Source organism: Cyprinus carpio, chromosome A4 (assembly GCF_018340385.1).
Source record: "Cyprinus carpio isolate SPL01 chromosome A4, ASM1834038v1, whole genome shotgun sequence".
Lineage (NCBI taxonomy): Eukaryota > Metazoa > Chordata > Actinopteri > Cypriniformes > Cyprinidae > Cyprinus > Cyprinus carpio.
In genome coordinates, this window is record NC_056575.1 from 12,308,488 (window position 1) to 12,328,787 (window position 20,300).

General features: G+C 38.7%; 2 pseudogenes; one reads left to right on the forward strand and one right to left on the reverse strand.

The window, feature by feature from the left end:
- Positions 1-2,724: 2,724 nt before the first annotated feature.
- LOC109072422 lies at positions 2,725-15,754 on the forward strand (annotated as a pseudogene).
- A 520-nt stretch (positions 15,755-16,274) lies between these two features.
- On the reverse strand, positions 16,275-18,046 carry LOC122139403 (annotated as a pseudogene).
- Positions 18,047-20,300: the final 2,254 nt, after the last annotated feature.

A 20,300-nucleotide genomic window follows, 5' to 3' on the forward strand; every position in this document is an offset into this window, starting at 1 on the left:
AATATACGATACTAAAATTCCCATAATCCCAAAAACGACTTGACCTTTAATTTAATAACGTGATAAACTAGTGTGACGAATGAAAAAAAATGCAATATAATGCTTTTAAGAGTTTATTTCAAACGTCTAATAAAAAATAATACAATTTACACTTGATATGCAACTTGTAGTTAGATGCAAAATATTTTGCAAGTATATACAACTAATTTTGAATGGTGGTCAATAGGAAACAATACTTCTAGGAACCCGAAAGTGTTTCTGGTATGGCTAACAAGACTACAGTAACCAGCAAAACCTTGACCCCTTGGTTTTTTTACAAACCACTTGTGAATGAATTTAAAGTGTATATTGCACAGTACCAAGCATGCTAGTAATACTTTCTGAACACAGTCCTTGAGTTTCCTGTAAGAATGATGTTTTGTTGGTAAAAAGTCATGGTCTCACCAGAGCCAGAATGATCTGACATGATGTAATTGAATGTGTGCTGTCCAGACATTGATTTGGTTATATGAAGAAAGTTTCCTACATTCAAAGAAGATACATTTTTAAAAAATAAAATAAACCATAATATCTACTATAACTCACATAGGTTATGATATAATAAATACACGGTCTTCGTACATTCACTTCCCTGTCGAAGTTATTAATGATATAGATCAGAGACAGCAGGCTGATGTGTATGGAAGCAGATTAGTCTCAAATATAATTCACGCAAAAACCACCATTCACACATGCGTAGACAATTTCACATGCATGAAACCTAATTCACGTACACACAAAAAAATTCACGTGCGTGAAAAAAAAAAATATATTCACAAAAAGCAATTCACATGCTCAAAAATAAAATTATATATTCATAAAATACATTACACAAATGCAAAAACACAATTCGTAGATATACAACTGTGCAAAAAACCTTTGAATGTTTAAAATGTACGAGTGTCTGAATGTACAAATCGTCATTTACTACGAATCCACTCGGAATTTGTGTGTGTGTGTTTTTGAGACTTTCCTGGCAGAGCTCTACTTCCCACGTGGGTCTGTCGTACTCTTTAGCCAATCAGATGCGAGCTTACCATTCAACCAATCATATCATAAGCCACTGAGACTGCATTCAAGGAGCACGATTCTGCGCACCTTTTGCGCCATATGGATTAATTAGAACGGCAATTAAGCCTTTACATCAGTAATCCCATAGACAGTAAAAGAAATTGACACAGCGACCCAATTGGAACTCAATTGAGACAAGTGAAGCCCATTTTAAGCGATTTTTAGCACTTCCGTTTCTGACGCGCAGACTCAAACTAAGCTTGATGACGTCAGCAACCTGTCTGACAGATGTAAATCTTCTAGTAGCTGTGCATGCAAACTGCCATCTTTAATCTTGCAGAGACAGCGAGCTTGAGTGGGGAGTTCTTTGGCGTGAGTGAGCAGGAGTATTCTGTTTAATTATTTTGTATAGTATTTTAAAATGTAACGCCAGGGCTTCTATGGGATTCTCTCTCGACGTATCCCCGATTGCCTGCGAGCTTCTGAATGCACTCTCAGTGGCTTATGATATGATTGGTTGAATGGTAAGCTCGCATCTGATTGGCTAAAGAGTAAGACAGACCCACGTGGGAAGAGAGCTCTGCCAGGAAAGTCTCAAAAACACACACACACAAATCTGAGTGGATTCGTAGTAAATGACGATTTGTACATTCAGACACTCGTACATTTTAAACATTCAAAGGTTTTTGTGCACAGTTGTATATCTATGAATTGTGTTTTGCATTTGTGAAATGTATTTTATGAATATATAATTTTATTTTGCGCATGTGAATTGCTTTTTGTGGATATATCTTTTTTTTCACGCACGTGAATTTTTTTTGTGTGTACCTGAATTAGGTTTCATGCATGTGAAATTGTCTACGCATGTGTGAATCGTGTTTTTTTTGCGTGAATTATATTTGAGACTAATCTGCTTCCATAGATGTGCAACAAGTCCAGGCATGCATGTACAAAAAAAAATCAATTTGAAAAAAAAAAAAAAACTTTATATGACAAACCTGAGATAATTTTGTGAACTCAGTTCGTCTGGCCGAGAAAGTGGTCTTCTCTACTATTATAGATCAGCGCTTGTTCTCAGCGTGCATTCTGATCACGTGATCGCATTTGTTTACTTCCAGGTTAGTGACGCAATCATGACGCGAGCACAAAGAAATATCAGGAAAGAGGAGTATCTGCATTGATTGGCATTAGAAACAAAGCCGCCCCAAAAAACATATTACGCATTGATGCAGTTCTCTAATTTATTGTAAATTGTAATTTTACCCCTGGTGCAATTTTGTTGCATTTTATCGTTTGTGAGCTGTTTGTAAACGGTTTAAAATCAAGTAAAACATACATTTGGAGATGCTGAATATTTTTTGTTATTAAAATGGGGGATATGCGTAATGAAATGCAAACGCTATAAACAATTGTAAAACACACCAATTCATGGTTTAGTTTATTGCTAATTTGTCTAGACGAACTGAAACAATTTATAGTCCTGGGGAAATGTACCGCTCCTGCAGTCATATAAATTGATTTTTACAAGTGGATTGTATAGCTCTCATATTTCTTTAAATCACCGCATGAGTTTTATTTCTTTTCTCGTCAACAATCGACACTGATACGCGTTGTGGTGGCTTTGAAACAAAACGGGACCCTTGTGTTTGCGTTGGCGGGGGCGGGGCTATCGCATCGCGCTCTGTGATTGGTCCAAGCGTCCTGGCATGTGGATTTAAATTTACAGGCAGCGGGCCAGTTTATAATAACTTACATCTACTGGGCTGGCGTCTGTTTTCTCATGTGGTTCACATTAGAGACATAGGACGCGTCTAAATATCAGTGTTGGTAAGCGGACCTAAGAAGTTTGAAGGTTCTGTTCTTAATAAAGTGCAAAGGGCCTCTTGCTCCTATTATTGTGATTTGCTTGATGTCTTCGGACTTTATGTTCTAGCTCAGTGGTAGACTTGGAAAGGTATATGTGATGCTGGCTGGGTTGCATGTATGTTCTACTGTCTGCTCAAAATCATTTCAGTGCTGATCTGCTTAATTATCTGGCCCTGCAGTTCATTTTGTAGGGTTGGATTATGGTGGTTATGGGGGAAAGCCTGAGAACAATGACCAGGGTCTTCAGGAGAGAATGTCACAGGGTTTTAGACTCTGAGAGGACCACCATCCAAGGGGCTGATGGGATGCTAATGGTCCTACAACTTGCTATGGCTGGGATCAACAAGCAGGTAATGTTTCTTAAACTGGAAGTGAAGCAGTCAGTTAAGTTAACATTATTTAGTAAAGTGATTTCCACTTTGATTAAAAAATATAAAACAAATGTGATTAATGTAAAGTGATTTAAGATTTGATTATGGTTTTGTTATAGTTTTTCGCTTGTTAAGTCTGACGTCACGTGTCCAAACGCTCTATCAGATACCACGAGAAAACAACAAAAGGTGCGAATACACTCACAATGCGATATTATACTACCAAAAAAATTATAATCCTAATCTTTAACTCCATACCGAAATCCCAGATAGTCAGACAACCACGCCCCCTGAATCTTGTGTTCTGCAGTGAGGACCATCTCGGCTCCGATTGCCAGCGCAGTAATATATAATTATATACATAATTAATATACTTTAATATATATATATATAAATATATAAATATCAGTTTTTTTCATCAGATGTTACTCCAGTTTTCAGAGTCATTTGATCCTTCAGAGATCATTCTAATATATTGATTTATTACCAGCGCTGGAAACTGTTTTGATTCTTAATATTTTTTGGAAATTTTTTTGTTTAGGATTCTTTGATGAATAGAAAGCTAAATAGAACATCATTGATAGTAAATCAACATACTGGAATTATGGATTATGTGACACTGAAATATATATGTGTGTGTGTGTGTGTGTGTGTGTGTGTGTGTGTGTATATATATATATATACAGGTGCTGGTCATATAATTAGAATATCATCAAAAAGTTAATTTATTTCACGCATTCCATTCAAAAAGTGAAACTTGTATATTATATTCATTCATTACACACAGATTGATATATTTCAAATGTTTATTTCTTTTAATTTTGATGATTATAACTGACAACTAAGGAAAATCCCAAATTCAGTATCTCAGAAAATCAGAATATTATTTAAGACCAAACCAAAGAAAGGATTTTTAGAAATCTTGGCCAACTGAAAAGTATGAACATGAAAAGTATGAGCATGTACAGCACTCTACTTAGTTGGGGCTCCTTTTGCCTGAATTACTGCAGCAATGCGGTGTGGCATGGAGTCGATCAGTCTGTGGCACTGCTCAGGTGTTATGAGAGCCCAGGTTGCTCTGATAATGGCCTTCAGCTCTTCTGCATTGTTGGGTCTGGCATATCGCATCTTCCTCTTCACAATATAAGGTCAGGTGAGTTTGCTGGCCAATTAAGAACAGGGATACCATGGTCCTTAATCCAGGTACTGGAAGCTTTGGCACTGTGTGCAGGTGCCAAGTCCTGTTGGAAAATGAAATGTGCATCTCCATAAAGTTGGTCAGCAGCAGGAAGCATGAAGTGCTCTAAAACTTCCTGGTATACGGCTGCATTGACCTTGGACCTCAGAAAACACAGAGGACCAACACCAGCGGAATGACATGGCACCGCAAACCATCACTGACTGTGGAAACTTTACACTGGACCTCAAGCAACATGGATTGTGTGCCTCTCCTCTCTTCCTCCAGACTCTGGGACCCTGATTTCCAAAGGAAATGCAAAATTTACTTTCATCAGAGAACATAACTTTGGACCACTCAGCAGCAGTCCAGTCCTTTTTGAAGCGAGAATCTTCTGATCTGTTGTTCAAGAGTGGCTTGGCACAAGGAATGCGACAGCTGAAACCCATGTCTTGCATGCGTCTTTGTGTAGTGGTTCTTGAAGCACTGACTCCAGCTGCAGTCCTCTTTTTGTGAATCTCCCCCACATTTTTGAATGGGTTTTTGTTTCACAATCTTCTCCAGGGTGCAGTTATCCCTATTGCTTGTACACTTTTTTCTACCACATCTTTTCCTTCCCTTCGCCTCTCTATTAATGTGCTTGGACACAGAGCTCTGTGAACTCTTGTGGGCTCTTGTGCAAGGTGTCAATGGTCGTCTTTTGGACAACTGTCAAGTCAGCAGTCTTCCCCATGATTGTGGAGCCTACAGAAACAGACTAAGAGACCATTTAAAGGCCTTTGCAGGTGTTTTGAGTTAACTAGCTGATTAGAGTGTGGCACCAGGTGTCTTCAATATTGAACCTTTTCACAACATTCTAATTTTCTGAGATACTGAATTTGGGATTTTCCTTAGTTGTCAGTTATAATCATCAAAATTAAAAGAAATAAACATTTGAAATATATCAGTCTGTGTGTAATGAATGAATATAATATACAAGTTTCACTTTTTGAATGAAATTAGTGAAATAAATGAACTTTTTGATGATATTCTAATTATATGACCAGCACCTGTGTGTGGTGTGTGTGTGTGTAGATATATATATATATATATATATATAATATATATATATATATATATAATATATATATATATATATATATATATATATACACACACACACACACATACATGTTATCTATATATCTAAATAAAAATAGAGTATAGATATGCAGTATATGATCCAAAGTAACTAGTAACTAACTACTTGTATTTTTTATTTTTTTATCCGATACTTTTTTACTCCCTTCTGGGGATACTTTTTTACCCACCTCTGGGGATACTCCACCCCAAAATGAAAATTATCACTTACCCCCATGTCATACCAAACCCGTAAAAGCTCCATTCGTCTTCGGAACACAATTTAAGATATTTTGGATGAAAACCGGGAGGCCTTTTTATAACACTATTTGTAAGTGAAGAAAATAACCACTAAGGACTCGCCACTAGGATGTGCTGCTTCTACGTGTATTTAGCTTTGATTTGAAAGAAAACAGTGCATCCTTGTGGCGTGGATGATACAGAAGAGCACACGCAGAATACGGTAATATGGAGAGACACAGAGGAGACTGACAAAGGAATTGTTGAATAAAGTCATTATTTTTGTTTTCTTCGTTTACAAAAAGTGTTCCCGTCACTTCATATAACCCAGATTGCACGTCTGATGGGAGTTGGAGTATTCTGATGACTACTTTCATACCTTTTATGGACGTTGAGACTGTTATTTCACTGTTATTACAGTCTCAGGCCTCCAGGTTTTTTAATTTTTTGCTTTTTTTGGACGTTTAGTCTGTTATTTCAGGCAATTCTGAGTTGTACGCAAGCGGCATACGCTCTTCTGTATCAGCCGCACCATAAGGATACATTTTTTACATATATTTATGCTTTGGTTTGAAAGCAAACAGTGCATCGGCACAGCGCGGCTGACACAGAGGAGCGTACGCCACCTGCGTACAGCTCAGAATTGCCAAAATGGCGCTACACTGATTTGGAGAGACACAGAGGAGAGGAATTGTTGAATAAAGTCTTAGTTTTGTTTTCTTTGTGTACAAAAAGTATTCTCGTCGCTTCAACGTTACGGTTTGAATCACTGATGGCAGATGGACTATTCTAACGATGCTTTTTATACTTTCCTGGACCTTGACACTGTTATTTATTTGGCAGTCTATGGGACAGTCTCAAGCCTACCGGTTTTCGTTCAAAATATCTTAAATTGTGTTCCAAAGACGAACCGAGCTTTTACGGGTTTGAAACGAAATGGGGGTAAGTGATTAATGACAAAATTTTCATTTTGGGTTTGAGTAACCCTTTAATAACAAAATTTTCATTTTGGGGTGGAGTATCCCTTTGAAATTCAAAGTGGAGATCCTACAAGTTTAAATAACAATAATGTGAATTCAATGTAAATGTTTGCTTGCAGTTTATACATGCAGTGGTAGGAAAAAGAATGAGTCACGCAAGTTTGAATCATGCATTTTGTTCCATATCTGTACATTTTCTGTGGAACAGTTGTGCGTAATATGCTCGTCCCTGTGTTTGCTCTGCTCCTGACAGGAACATGGGGACTTTGGTGTTGCTTTGAGTGAAGTCTTGGCTGCCTGGAAATACTTCCTTCTGGATAACCTCCAGCTATCCCACAACGATATCCCTCTTCCACAAAATTATGACCTCATCCGAAAAGAGTATGACTGCTTTTTGAAACGCACCAATACTGTGGACTTGATTGACGTCTTCGTTATGTTCAAGGAGCTTCGGATAAATGAGGACCCTGAGGAGCCCCTAACCGCGGAGAGTGCTGCCAGAGGGCCTCAGATTTGGTTGTTTTTTCAGTTATCCATCTGAAAGATCTTTAATCTGTGGCATATTCTCGGTCTTATCTCGATATCTAGATGCAACTGTTTCAGTTTCTCATTGGTGAAAAGAAGAGTTTGGAGAAATTGGATCCACTTCCTGTTTGTCCCGCAACTCCATCCAACAAGGCTGGAATCTGCAGTCCAAAGGTAAATGGTGATAGATTAGCAGCATGAGACTAGAATAAGTGTTTTTGTTTTTTGTTTGTGTGTGTGTGTGTGTGTGTGTGTGTGTGTGTGTGTGTATATGTGTATGTGTTTTTTTATGTATATGTGTGTGTGTGTGTGTATATATATATATATATATATATATATATATATATATATATATATATATAAATATAATTGAAGGCATTGCCCTGTGTGACATTTTAAAGCACCTGGCAACAGTAACTAAGGAAGGTGGAGTTAAGAAAATGATCTGATTCTGTTACTTTTATGTTGAAATCTTTCTCTAGTTTTCTTTTGCTGGCTGTCTTTTCCCCTTTTGTTTCCTGTTAAATTTTCACCCCCTTGCATGTGCCTCTTATTCAGAAGAATGCAGACAGTTTATCATATCATATCATATCATATCATATCATATCATATCATATCATATCATATCATACATTCAGAATCGTGGAATGAGAACAGGATGTTTTAATAGCACTTTGTATAGTGTGTTGAAACTACTGCTACTCTTGCCCAGTTCTGTTCACAGCTGCTCTGCTGGGCTCTGATTTATGTGTGAGTAGACGCTGGGGCTTTGCCACTGTAATACTGGGGTGATGAATTTTATGAGCCTGGCCTGTTTAAGCTTAAGGGGCTGTGGAAAAAGCCCGTCCTCTATACAACATGAGTCCAAGTCAGCTAAATTGACTCATCAGTATTGCAGAACTGAAGAGTATGAACCCTTCCTGGTAAAAAACAAACCATTTTAACCCCCTTTCAGTTTAACATTTGTTGATGTGTTTTGTAGTCCAATGCCAATTATCCCACTAAGGTGTTGTTCAACTTTTCCTTCAGATACAGAGAGTTGTCAGGAGAGTTTTCTGTTCTTATTTGGGCCTTCTGGTGAACTCTAAGAATGACATGGCTCTTGCATTCACCCTGGACAACCCAAATCGCTCTTTGGGTCACATCGCCTTTACTGACCTTAGGCATGCTACCTGCAACAGCACCTCATCTCTCTTCCTGGTGAATTTGCAATGACTTATATACTTTTCAAATATAAATAAGTTATCATTTGCGTACATTTGTTCAACTACACATCTTTTTAACCATAATGTGAATGCTAATTAATTGCCATTTTTGTATATTCAGACAGTTACATCATTTGTCAGGGCCATACAGCTGGGAGGAAAGGGTTATGCCCCACCGGAGTCTCACCCCTTAAGGAAGCACGTAAAGGCCTTATCAGAGTTTCTCAATTTTATCGACCAGTGCCAAGTTTTGGGAGAAACCTCTAATCCCAGGTACGTTTTCATGCTTTTTTTTTCTTTTTTTTTATCCTGTATTGGAAATACATATCCATAGTATTCCATTCTGAACACAACAAATGTCTTAAGACTGCATAGCAGCTGTAGATGTTTTGCCTTCGCTCCAATACAGGTCAAAAAAGTAATACAAAATTAATAAAGTATTATTATTAATTATTAATATTATTATTATTAAGTATTTTATGATAAAAGTTTCTGGATTGGTCACAAAGTAATTGTGTTTTGAAACAAGATGACATGTATTTTATTTTTTTTTAATTTGAGTCAGATCAGCCAAAAAATAAATAGCTGATATTCCTTGCTGCTAATTGAATAACACTAGAAACGGAAGGTCATTTGAAGTACTTTGCTTTATGAGATAACATTATTCCATGTCATGCACCATGTCTGATGTTTATTGCTCTCTTTGCCTGATGTTGCAGGTCATTCAAGTATGCATACAAAAAATTGACACACTGTATGTTGCACATGCTGAATACTAACCTAAGCAGTAGTATGAGTATTATGTTATTGTGTGCACAGCCATTGCTTTGAATTAAGAGCCAGGACAGTCATGACCTAGCCTTGACTAGTGCACGACCCCAGATGAGTGTAGAGAAGCCTTTGATTTATACAAAAGATTTTGTTTCACCTTGCTTTTGCCCAAAGAAATTGTACTTGCTATCTGTATTTGTGGATCTGTTTGTCTCGTCCTATCTTAAAAACGGATTCTCTCGTCTTTTACCTGCTGCCATGTATCGATGCATGATCCTCTTCTAAAAAGCAACCTTTAATGACGTCTGCACCAGTATTAATGAAATCGCCTGAATTGTTCAAGCATGTTTATCTGAGGAACATCAAAGTGTGTTGTACCGAACAGCAAATGGCGGCTTTGTCCCTCCTTAGTTTGATAACTATGATTAAACGTCATAACGGTGAGATTTTGCCATGATAACTCGCACTTCAAAACGTCCAAGCAAATCTCCTCTAGACGTTTGGCAGCACAACACATGGAGCTGAATTGAATAGATGATTGAGTTATTCAGAGAGGACGCGAGGTCATTTCCTGCAGTGCATCATGTGCATCAACTTCATTTTTGATGGAAGTGCCTTGAACCTGCTGCATGTGCTCCTGTTCTCCACCACGTCTCTTTTTTTCTGATGAGAGAGTGTGAGCGCTGAGCCAAAAGGGGTCTTTCATCGGCCTGCTTCCCTGCCTGTGCAGTTCCCCAACTCCCAGCACCTTATGGAGTACTGTATTACCACACACAAACACTCCTTACGGGGGAATCGGGGTCTCTCGTACAGCTAACATCTGTTTTCCCAGATGATTCTGTTACTGTAATTCCCTTTCCCAAAAGCAAGGTCAGGGATTCAGGGCGGCCTCTTTCCCGCTGCAACCCAAATGTTTACGTTTATTAATCTCTTCATATTCACACATAAAGTGAGGTGGAGTGCAGCAATAGCGCTGGTCTGGCACGAAAACCTCTTGGACCTTCCTGTATGTACTTGTGTACTTACTCTTATGTTTGCATGCGTATGAATGGAAGAATATTTAAAGTTTGTGACCACACCTTTAGGACTGCTAAAACATTAAAATGGGTGTTTTTAATTGTATGTTGCACTGTTTTTTCCAACAGAGAGCTGGATTCAAGCTGGTGTCTAGTATTAGAGCTAGTCTGGTCAAAGGCCGCAGTAATGGAGACCCAGTGTACCTTGCAGCAGAGGATACAGGCAAAAGTCTCAAGGAAAGAATCGGTCAAAAAGCGAGAGACTGTGAAGGTTCTAATGACTCTTTTCGATGAAGAAGCACTAGCACCGCCCTGCAGGAACAAGGCGGAACTGCTCCCTGAAGATCAGGCAGTTCTTAATGGCAGCTCTGGAGCTTGTCTTCTTACCCTTTACAAGTGAGGTACTCCACATTGCTGTATTAGCGTTTTTTTTTATATTGGTTGGTTGTGTTTGTTGGTGGGAAATAAATGATTTTTTTTTTTTTTTTATGAATTGATGTATATAAAAAATATTATTATAAATGTTTTATTTGATGCTTAAAATAATACTTATTTCATTCATTTTATTAGTAATAATAATAATAATAACAAATGTAATGCATTAATACAAACGGTAAGAAACATTTATTTATTTTTCTGTCTGTTTTCTCAATTCATTTGCCGCCTTGCCCTTTTTAATGAATTTAAATGCTACAAATATTGTATTATAATTTATTAAATATTTTAATAATAATAATAATATTTTTTTTTTATTAAAAAATATAGTTGTAAGAAAAAAAATGTGGAAAAAAATTCACTTACCTTTGAAAGGTGTGACAAAGTTCATTTGTGTATATTTGTGTTTTTGCCCAATTAAACTTCTTTATGTTGCAATTAATTGTGATTTGCATTTAAACACCTTGTTTTAATCTTTAAATATTCAGCTTGTTCGTTTTCTACTTTGTGTCTATAGATCTCCAGAAGCTCCCACGGGATCTTCTCCAAAGCCTTTACGGAACCGCGTCTTGAGCCAACAAGAACACATCAAGTCCAAGGTAAAGAATCATCGGGCCTGTAAGCAGAGACCCCAATCTCAAATAGCGGTCAAACAAAAATTGAATGTGACACTTGATTTTTTAAAACAGACAGCAAGTAATGCACATTTCACAAGCTATATCATCTGCTTTCCTCTGTTTTGTAATGTGCAAATTTATACAGCTGTTTTTTATGCACGGTGCTTGTGCAGCAGGTTTCCTGTTATATAAAACAACCACAGAGTGTGAAATTTAGTGTCACACAGTACACTCCAGACTTTAACCAATAACCTCTGGCAGTGATGCACGCTTACACAATTAAAGCCTATCTTATCCAGAAAACATTTAAAATGTGCCGCTGGGCTGTGAGAAGAAAGATTACATTTGTATGTGCTAAAAATTTAGTATTATCTCTTGGCCTTAGAAGGATTTTTTTTACTATTCACTCATAAAATACTTAGAAAAAATGACGGCCTGGATAGCAACGAAATGATGTTTGTCAAGAAGCTTGTTTCTGAAACCAACCTTAACTAGGTCTTTGGATTTGCTAGCACATTTTAAGTGTGGTGGGGAAATGACAGTTTAATTTTTTTTTAGTACTGGGCATCTTCACCAACGAGAAAGGGTGAGCGCTCTGTGAACATTTATGCTAGGCACATTTTGTTAAAAGGCTTCTTTATTTGATTGCACTAGCAGATGTCTCTTTAGACCTCCACTTTCTGGCCGCCTTCCTGTGTTAGTGAGTGGTAATGGTCCCAGGGCAGCTCACCGCTTCCTGAACTGGACGGGCGGAAGCTTTCTGCATCAATTTCACTTTGAACATGCTATATCAGTGGCGTTACTCAGCTATGAAGGGGAACTTGAAAGGTTATTGTTTCCTGTTGTCTGCAGTATGACTTTATCCAGTACTCCAATAGTTTCATCACAAACTGACGTCGATTGGCACAAGGGGAGAGATCGAGAGGTTCCTCCAGCATTAAGACTGCAGAGAGAGATTTTTCTGAGAACAGTTATGTAGTAAGGATTAATGAACTCGTAATGAACCCCAGTTGATACACTGAGGGCCAGTATTATACATATAAAAAGATTGTAGTGCATTTTTACATAATGTTAGTACATTTCCTGCTACGAATGTCCATTTAAAAACAGCCTCAAAACAGGCCTCTGGTATTAATGTCTGTATATGTTAACACAATTTCAAATGGGTTGTTCTAAGTATAGGTGTAAACAGGGTCCAAAATGTGTGATGTGGACAATTTGGAAAAGCACATGCATAAGTGTCACTACAAGTTGATGTTAGACAGTGAACTAAACTGAAAACTGCATTTTTCTTTTTTATTTAATACAGTACTCATCTAAAATAACACACAAAATTCTGCTCAAAACATTATATTTTATTTCAAAGTGTCACATTCCAAAGAGTATTTATTTTTGGTTGTTGTTATCATAAATATGTGATATTATTTATTGAAAAGTATTGAAGTCAATTTATTAATAGTGATTGAAGGTTTATTCTAGGCATTAACAATTGATTAAAAATATTAGTAGTACTAGTATTATAATAGTAATAATATGTAATAATAATGTAATTAAAAAACTATTAAAATAGAATAAACCTGTAATAATAAAAAAGTGTTTTCTAAATATTAACAATTTATTATTGCTATTATAAAACTTTAAGTAAAAAGTAATAATAGAATACTATTAATAAAAAGTTTGTTCTAAAAATGGTAGTTTTTGTTGTTGTAAAAGTATCAGATGTAAAATTATTTAATATGAATTTAAACCTAATGATTTAAATAATAATAATAATCCATCCATTCTCCAAACCTTTTAGGGTTTATGTAGGGTTGCAGAGATCCTGAAACCTATCCTAACGTCTTGGGCTGGAAAAGGCAGGGAAACACCCTGGATATGTGTGGATAATGGCTATTTTTATAATAATTATTAAAATAATCATTATTATTTAACTTACAATAAAACCGTGACATAGACAGTAATACACAATCAGAAACCCTCCACTCATACTGATTCAACTCATTCGATACACATTACTACCATGTGAAAACCGTGACCACTAATGTGTCTCAGCTGACCACTTATAATTTGATCTGATGTTAATACCACATGTAAAATGGGTCATAATATCAATGCTACTGGTGCTGTGTCAGCTGGCTCAGTGGGTTTGTCCCAAAACAGGTGTTATTCAACCATGCGTCTTTCATTGTGTGCTTTACAAACAGGGAGACACACCCCCTCATCTTATTGAGGGCTTAATGGTGACGTTCATATCAGAGGAAGTAGCTAGTGGACCCAGCCTGTCGCAGTTTTTCTTGGGCTCTCTGTTGGTGTACGGTCAGGGCTGCCCAATGTACCATATAATCCTCCCATACGAAAGCGCCCAATCTGAGCGATACTGTTGTTTTAGGTGCTCTTTTGAAAAGCTGTACTCAAGCTTTGATCCCCTCCCCCACCCCTAGATACACCCACTGCCCCATTTTCTCTCTGCTTTTGCAGTTCCACCCAACTATGCCTGCAGTATTTTTAAAATTTGTTTTTTACTTCCCTGAATTCCACTCTCCTACTGTGGCCGGCTAGCCTGAGGGAGAGAGTGTTGAATCCTGATAATCCTAAGCAGGGATGGATCAAAAGGCCCTGAAAGAGGTGGATCAGCGCTTCTCTGAGACCCTAGAGACCTTAGAAGTTCACTACGCCTGTGCGAGATACCGTTTCTTTTTTTCATGCACCTCACGTCCCAGCCTCTGGACCGCAATATTTATCCTATTTTTTTGTATTCATTCTCATAAGATTTTAGATGTGGTCATGTCCACCCAGTTGTATCAGCAGGGCCCAAAAATGAGAACAGCCTGATGACCTGTGGCCAGTGTGAGAGAGTTTCTGGACAGTTGATTGGATTGTTATTCGTCCTGTTCCACCAGTGCTGTAGGGCTACTGTCCCATACATCATTCGTTTATAATATTTTTGTTTTACAAACATACATTTGGATTAAAAATCTAAATCACAACTCATTTTTAGAAAAGTTTTAAGTTTAAAAGCAAATTTATTATTTTATTTTTTTTAAGGTTTTGCGGCTAACTGTCCGCTCTTAGTTTACATGTACATACAAGGATGAGATGCCCCTGAACGGGGTGTTGGAGTTTCCAAGTACCAGCCAACTTCCCACCTGTGTGCACCCTGCACCCAAAAAACCCAACTCTTTACGTGTGACTCTGGAAGAAGAACCTGACCCCACTGGGACGGACATCACTCTCAAAGGTAGTGCCTCTGCCACATTTAAAGACACTATGCAAAAGTAGTTTTGTCAGTTGTAGCCCTTGTGTATTAGCTTTGAGACAATTTAGATGCTCTTGTGTCCTTTGAAAAGTTCACAGAATGAAACATTATAATGCTTTTATTAATTAATGATGATGCCACAGGTTAATGTCCAATCACGGGCTCTCTAGAATGAGAATATCCTGCCCACTGCAATCGATCGTCAAGAAATCTGCATTCATTAAGTCATTTCATGGGGTCTTAAGTGTTTTTTTTTGGCTCCTCTTTTTTCTTAAGAGGGGGCTCAGTTTCTTAGTGTACCGAGTAACCTTCATGCTTGGTCTGTTCGCTGCTGCACACACATGCAGAAGTGTTCCCTTTTTCTGACGCACACACGGTCGGAAAGATGCCCAGGTCCACCTCCACAGCCCAGGCCTTGATCCCTGCCCAGTCCCTGCTTTGGGGACTGGTACTTAAGATCAACCTTTAAAACGATTCCCCATCCCATAAAACCTGGCTGCCCCCACATCTGTTGTAAAAACTCTTAAGAGCACACGTTTCTTCCCCCCCCTCCCTCACTTTTTGTGGGAATGCGTGCTTCGCTCCACCAGGTTACATGACAAATGTTCAGTTTCAGGGCTGTGTAAAATAAACACAACCGCCAGTTTAAAAGTGCAGACTAACGTCAGCAATTTCATCGTAACCTTTTCTACCCTTCCGTCCTCAGTCCTCCCTCCTTTTTTATTCCTGCTCATTGTTTCACCTTATTCTCAAAGCTTTTCTTTTCTCCCTCCTTTCTTGTTTTTCTGTCTATATGTATCCAGAGGCCACTAAACTTAAGGCATGAAGGTCCCAGCCAATCTGCTCTGGGGGAACATAGTGGAAATGCTTGGAACCGAGCAGGTGGGAAGGGGACTCAGCCAGAACAGCCAGAAGAGCAACTGGGGACCTTCAAAGAGAAAGCTCGCCAATAGAGAGTGCACTGAGCAAGGAAAAAGAAGAGAATCAGCCCCTTCAGAAAAGACCCCCTACCAAGACTCCCACTGGAGGGCTGGGGAAAAGGAATAAAGCTCCCAGCAAGAAGCTTATCGCTGGTTAGGGCAAACTCACTGGCTTTTTCAGACTGGGGGGGGGGGTAATTTACTGACCATTCTCTTGTCAATTATGATGTTCTGCTTTGGCAGTGAAGTTAGGTTTTATTTATTAGTAGTCTAAATGCATTTAAAGTGATAACTCACCTGAAATTAGTAATTTATTTTCACCCCATGTTGATCTTAACCTTTATTTTTGGGTGATGAAATAGTCCCTTTAAATGCTTTCACTGTTCCTTAATACAAGTCAAGGCATCTACTCCAGATGGCATGTGTTTGAATATATTTGTGTGTGTGTGTGTGTGTGCATGTTTGAGATGCAAGGTAAAGGATTATGAGTTGGCAGAGAAAGAACTTTTGTCATTTTATTTGAGGTTTGTATGACCAGGGTACCTTTCATGATGAATGCATTCACTTCCCCTGGAACAGACTCATACTTTGCAGATTTTAATACATTTTTATTTCAGTTCTTTTTAAATCATACAAGTATGTTTTGTCATCTTTATATTTGGAGTGTCTTGCAGGATCAGGGGAGAGCTGGGAAATCATGCAGGGGCTTTGTCAGCTGCTCTGTTTTCAAGCTTGCCAGCAGGGCCTGTATACTCTCCTATCATGGCACCTCAGTACCTGTGAAGAGAACAGGAAGAAGCAAAACAGATTTAGCATTAAATGTAAACTGGAAGGCTACTTGTTATTCACTGGTATATTCCCTGCTGAAACAAAGATTAAATCAACCTAAGCTGCTTTGCTGGTCTGATTTGCCAGTTGTAGAGGAGCTTTGAACACTCTTCAGTTAGGAGACCAGGTAAGACCAGCAAACCATCTTAGTCCTGGCTCGATTTCTGGTAATCGTTCTGGTTTTGTTTTTCAGAAAGTTAGGGGTCAGTTTTTTTTTTTTAAAACCCTTGTTTTCTAATAAGGTTTCTTCTCAGTTTGGTAATGTCCCATTTTTAATCCATCCATCCCTTTTTCAAACCACAGTGATACTGGAGACTATCCCAGCATCTTGGGCCTTCCCTTGGGCAGGGAATGGCCTGGATGGATGGCCACGTCCATCACTGGGTAAATTGTTCTTAGAATGTTAACTATAAAAATATGTCAAATTATTTAAACTTAGTCTTCAAGTTCCCTCAAGCATATCAGGCTACTGTCATGTCTATGTAAAATATATAAAGAAGATGGAAAGAAGAAGATGAGAAAGCAGTGCTTACTGTCTATATCCCTCCTGCCCATAGGAATGACATTATCTGTGCTACGTCGCTCATCCCTCGTGTGAATCCGTCTAGAGCGTGATCCATCCCACTTGGTGGCAGCACAGGGAAGGTTCCGAAAGGCAAGGTTGGTTTCCCTCCCAAGAGACCCTTTTATTCCTGTGTCCTGGTGGAAAAGGGAAAGGCATTTTTAGTCAGCACTTCAGAATGTGGGACAGCCAACTTGAACAGAAGCAGCCCAAGCTCACTCACAAACACTGCTCCCTCTACAGGCAATTTTTCCTGCTGTATTAAAGTCTGAAACAACACCTGGATATGTTTTAGTTATTCTAACAACCACGCCCAAGGGCAGCTCACGATCCCTCTCCATAACTGCCTCCCAAACTACGGAACAAAGCCGGTGCATGGAGCCCCACATGGAAGAAATGTGTCAATTTGCGACAAAGTTTCCCATGCCTCGCTTAGCCAGTTTTCACAATATCACCGTGGGCCTTTTTATCCATAGATTCCATTTCCCCTCTTGTGACCGTGTCCTTCCCATAGTCCTCTCCGACTGTTCCATTACTGCACTGATAATTGTCGCAATGTGAGTACAATTCAGCCTTGAATTGAGAAAGCTTTGTTTGATACCCATAGAAAGGGCATCTGATTCTTACCACACCAGCGAAATCGACTGGTACGATTCTTGCTTTAATCTGACTAAAACTTGCATGTACTAAATGTTTGCAACTACAATCATGAAAGCTCTGGGTTTTACCTGATCTAACAATATATGATACCTAAAACCGTCCTTTTACGAGAAATTCACATGCAAAACCTTACGGCGAGTATGAATATGCGGTTTGTCCCCGTCCTTCGCTACCAGTCTGGCCCTCTATCATTGGTTGTTTTCTGAGGTAGAGACTCCCAGGTCCCATTTCTGTTTACAATAGTCTTCTTCCTTCTCGTCGACACCGTCTGTCTTGGTCTGTATGTTCTACCATCCATCTTAACTTGGTGCAAAAGTTTGTTGTTGTGCGAGTTTAGTCAACGTCAACTAAAATTGCAAGCGTCAAAGATACCCTGTAAGATGATGCCCATGAGCATGGGCGATGGTTGAATTTGCTTGCAGGAACCTGGCTTTGTGCACTGACGCATAATCCCACGATTGTATCAATGTGTGCTTTTATAGTGTTCTGATGATGATGAATGGAGTTGTCCAATTTATTGATCTATTATTTGTGTTTTGATGATTTCTGTTGGTCTCCTTTGGTGAAAGTTATTCACCTTGATAAAAAGGTGGATGCCTTTCCACAGGGAGTGATATTGAGACATGTTTTAAAGCATCGAAGGATTATATTTTTGAATGGTTTTTTCCGTTTTTTTCTAAAAGGGCCCCACTGTGGTTTTTTACAAAGGCCAAAATACCCATCTGTGAGGCCTTTCATTGTGCCACTCTGGAGGACTAGGGGCATCCCCTTCCAATATAGCGTTCGTCCCATCTGCTTCTGCCGTACTTAGGTTATGTCAAGCTCATGCAGCCGGTCAAAGGTTTGTACGTTGATGGTCCCATTTTGTCTAAGCATAGGTAGTATCGCAGTGCAAAATGGTACAATATGAATTAATGAGCCTCAAATACTAGGAAGAATACCTGTTGGTGCTACATCGTCAATCCATCAAATGACTTCCAATTCCCTTGGTGCCCCCCCCTTGCCACCTTTCACTGTAGCGTGCTATTATCTTTCATGTATCTTTTTTGTGTTTGTAGTAGGTCGAAGAGACTGATTATTAAGAATTCTTAATTTCATTAGATCAGGGGTTGCCCAATCTTGTTGTTGGAAAGGTCCTGCCTACCTGTACTGTTCAGTTCTAAGCCCTGCTCCCAACACCACCCATCTGTAATTCACCATGTGCCTCCTGAAAGATTGCTGCAAAAATCTAAATGGGAAATGTTTTGACCTTATGCGCAAATTCCTGAACAATGTTAAGTTCCGATTGCGAATGTCAGGATTTCGCCTGTGCAATTTAGAAGAGCAGTGGTAAAATGTGTCAGTATCATGATGATTTCAGGACTCAAGACTGTTATTTCTTCAGTGTTTTGTAACTGATTATTCATTAAACCATGAATCACAGGGAGAGATAATCACCAGAGGCTCACAAACAAATCACCTAAAATCAATAGTACCACAATCTCACGATGTGTACAGTCATACTAATGGCATCGTTTAAGTGATATCTGATCAAACACACATTACGATGCACAACGGTTGTTTTTTTTTTTTTTTCTGTCTGCATTTTAGGTAATCACTTGTATTGTTCTAGTCACAGCCTGAGTCCTGTAGGGCACCTTCATAACAATAAAAAATCAGATGTGCTCTGCAGCAGGCTCCTCTTCCGTTCTTATAAAAACATAAAAGCTTTTTCCTTTATTAATATCATGGTGCCTGTTGCAACTAGGCAAGAAGAAAGTGGGACATGAATATAGTTTATTGGAACCCGTCGGCTGAAGTGATTTTACTTGGAACACTCAGCCTTTATTTAGTGAGTATTTGTGTTGGAGTGGATAGAGGCTTCTCAGCTTCTAACTGAATGGACTCAACTGGTCTATGGAGACACGACTGTTCCAGCAAGTAGTGCAACTGAACTTCAGAGTTTGACACTCTGTTATTGTTAATCCCTCTTTCTATGTTGCCACTTCCGCGCTCTGATGGTGTCTCACCCTCCAGAGCGGGACCTCTTCCCACCGTTGATTACCCTTACCAACGCTAATCTAATATTCTGATCTGCAATTTTCAAACTAATATTCATAGATCTCCTTTCATGCCTCAATCACCACTATGGTGACACACTTGAAGTATCATTTGTGGTCTAGCTTCATCCTTCTCCAGGTTTTTGAGCTTCAAACTATGTGTAACGGACATGTTAACTAGGCCGCTAGATCTAGGGAGGATACTGCTTTTATATTAATTTACCCAGTGTAACTCCACAAAGTCCACAAAGGTTCTGTTTAATTATTTTAAATGAAGAGTGATTCAGTCCATGGTAGCAAAAGTCATGTGAATAAAGAGACTTTAAAATGCTAATGTTGGTTTTATTGCAGTTTATCTTCGTCAATAAATAAAACCTATCATTAGTAGGTTATCTTGACCGGTTCCCCCATCAAAATAGTTTTTTATAGAGGCATTTTGCACATCACACTTGCAGGACAATGTCAGCTTTTCAAAAGTGTCCTCTACCCGCTATCCTCTTTGCATAGTACTGCAAAAGCTCGCAGGCCGTTTTGGGGTATGTGGGCTTTGAGAGTAACAGACGGACGGACAGGTTATTTTGGGCTTCCTTCCACCACTCTAATCCATTTGTGGTCCCCTGAATACTTTGCATGGGAATTACCATCAGTGCACACAAAATATAA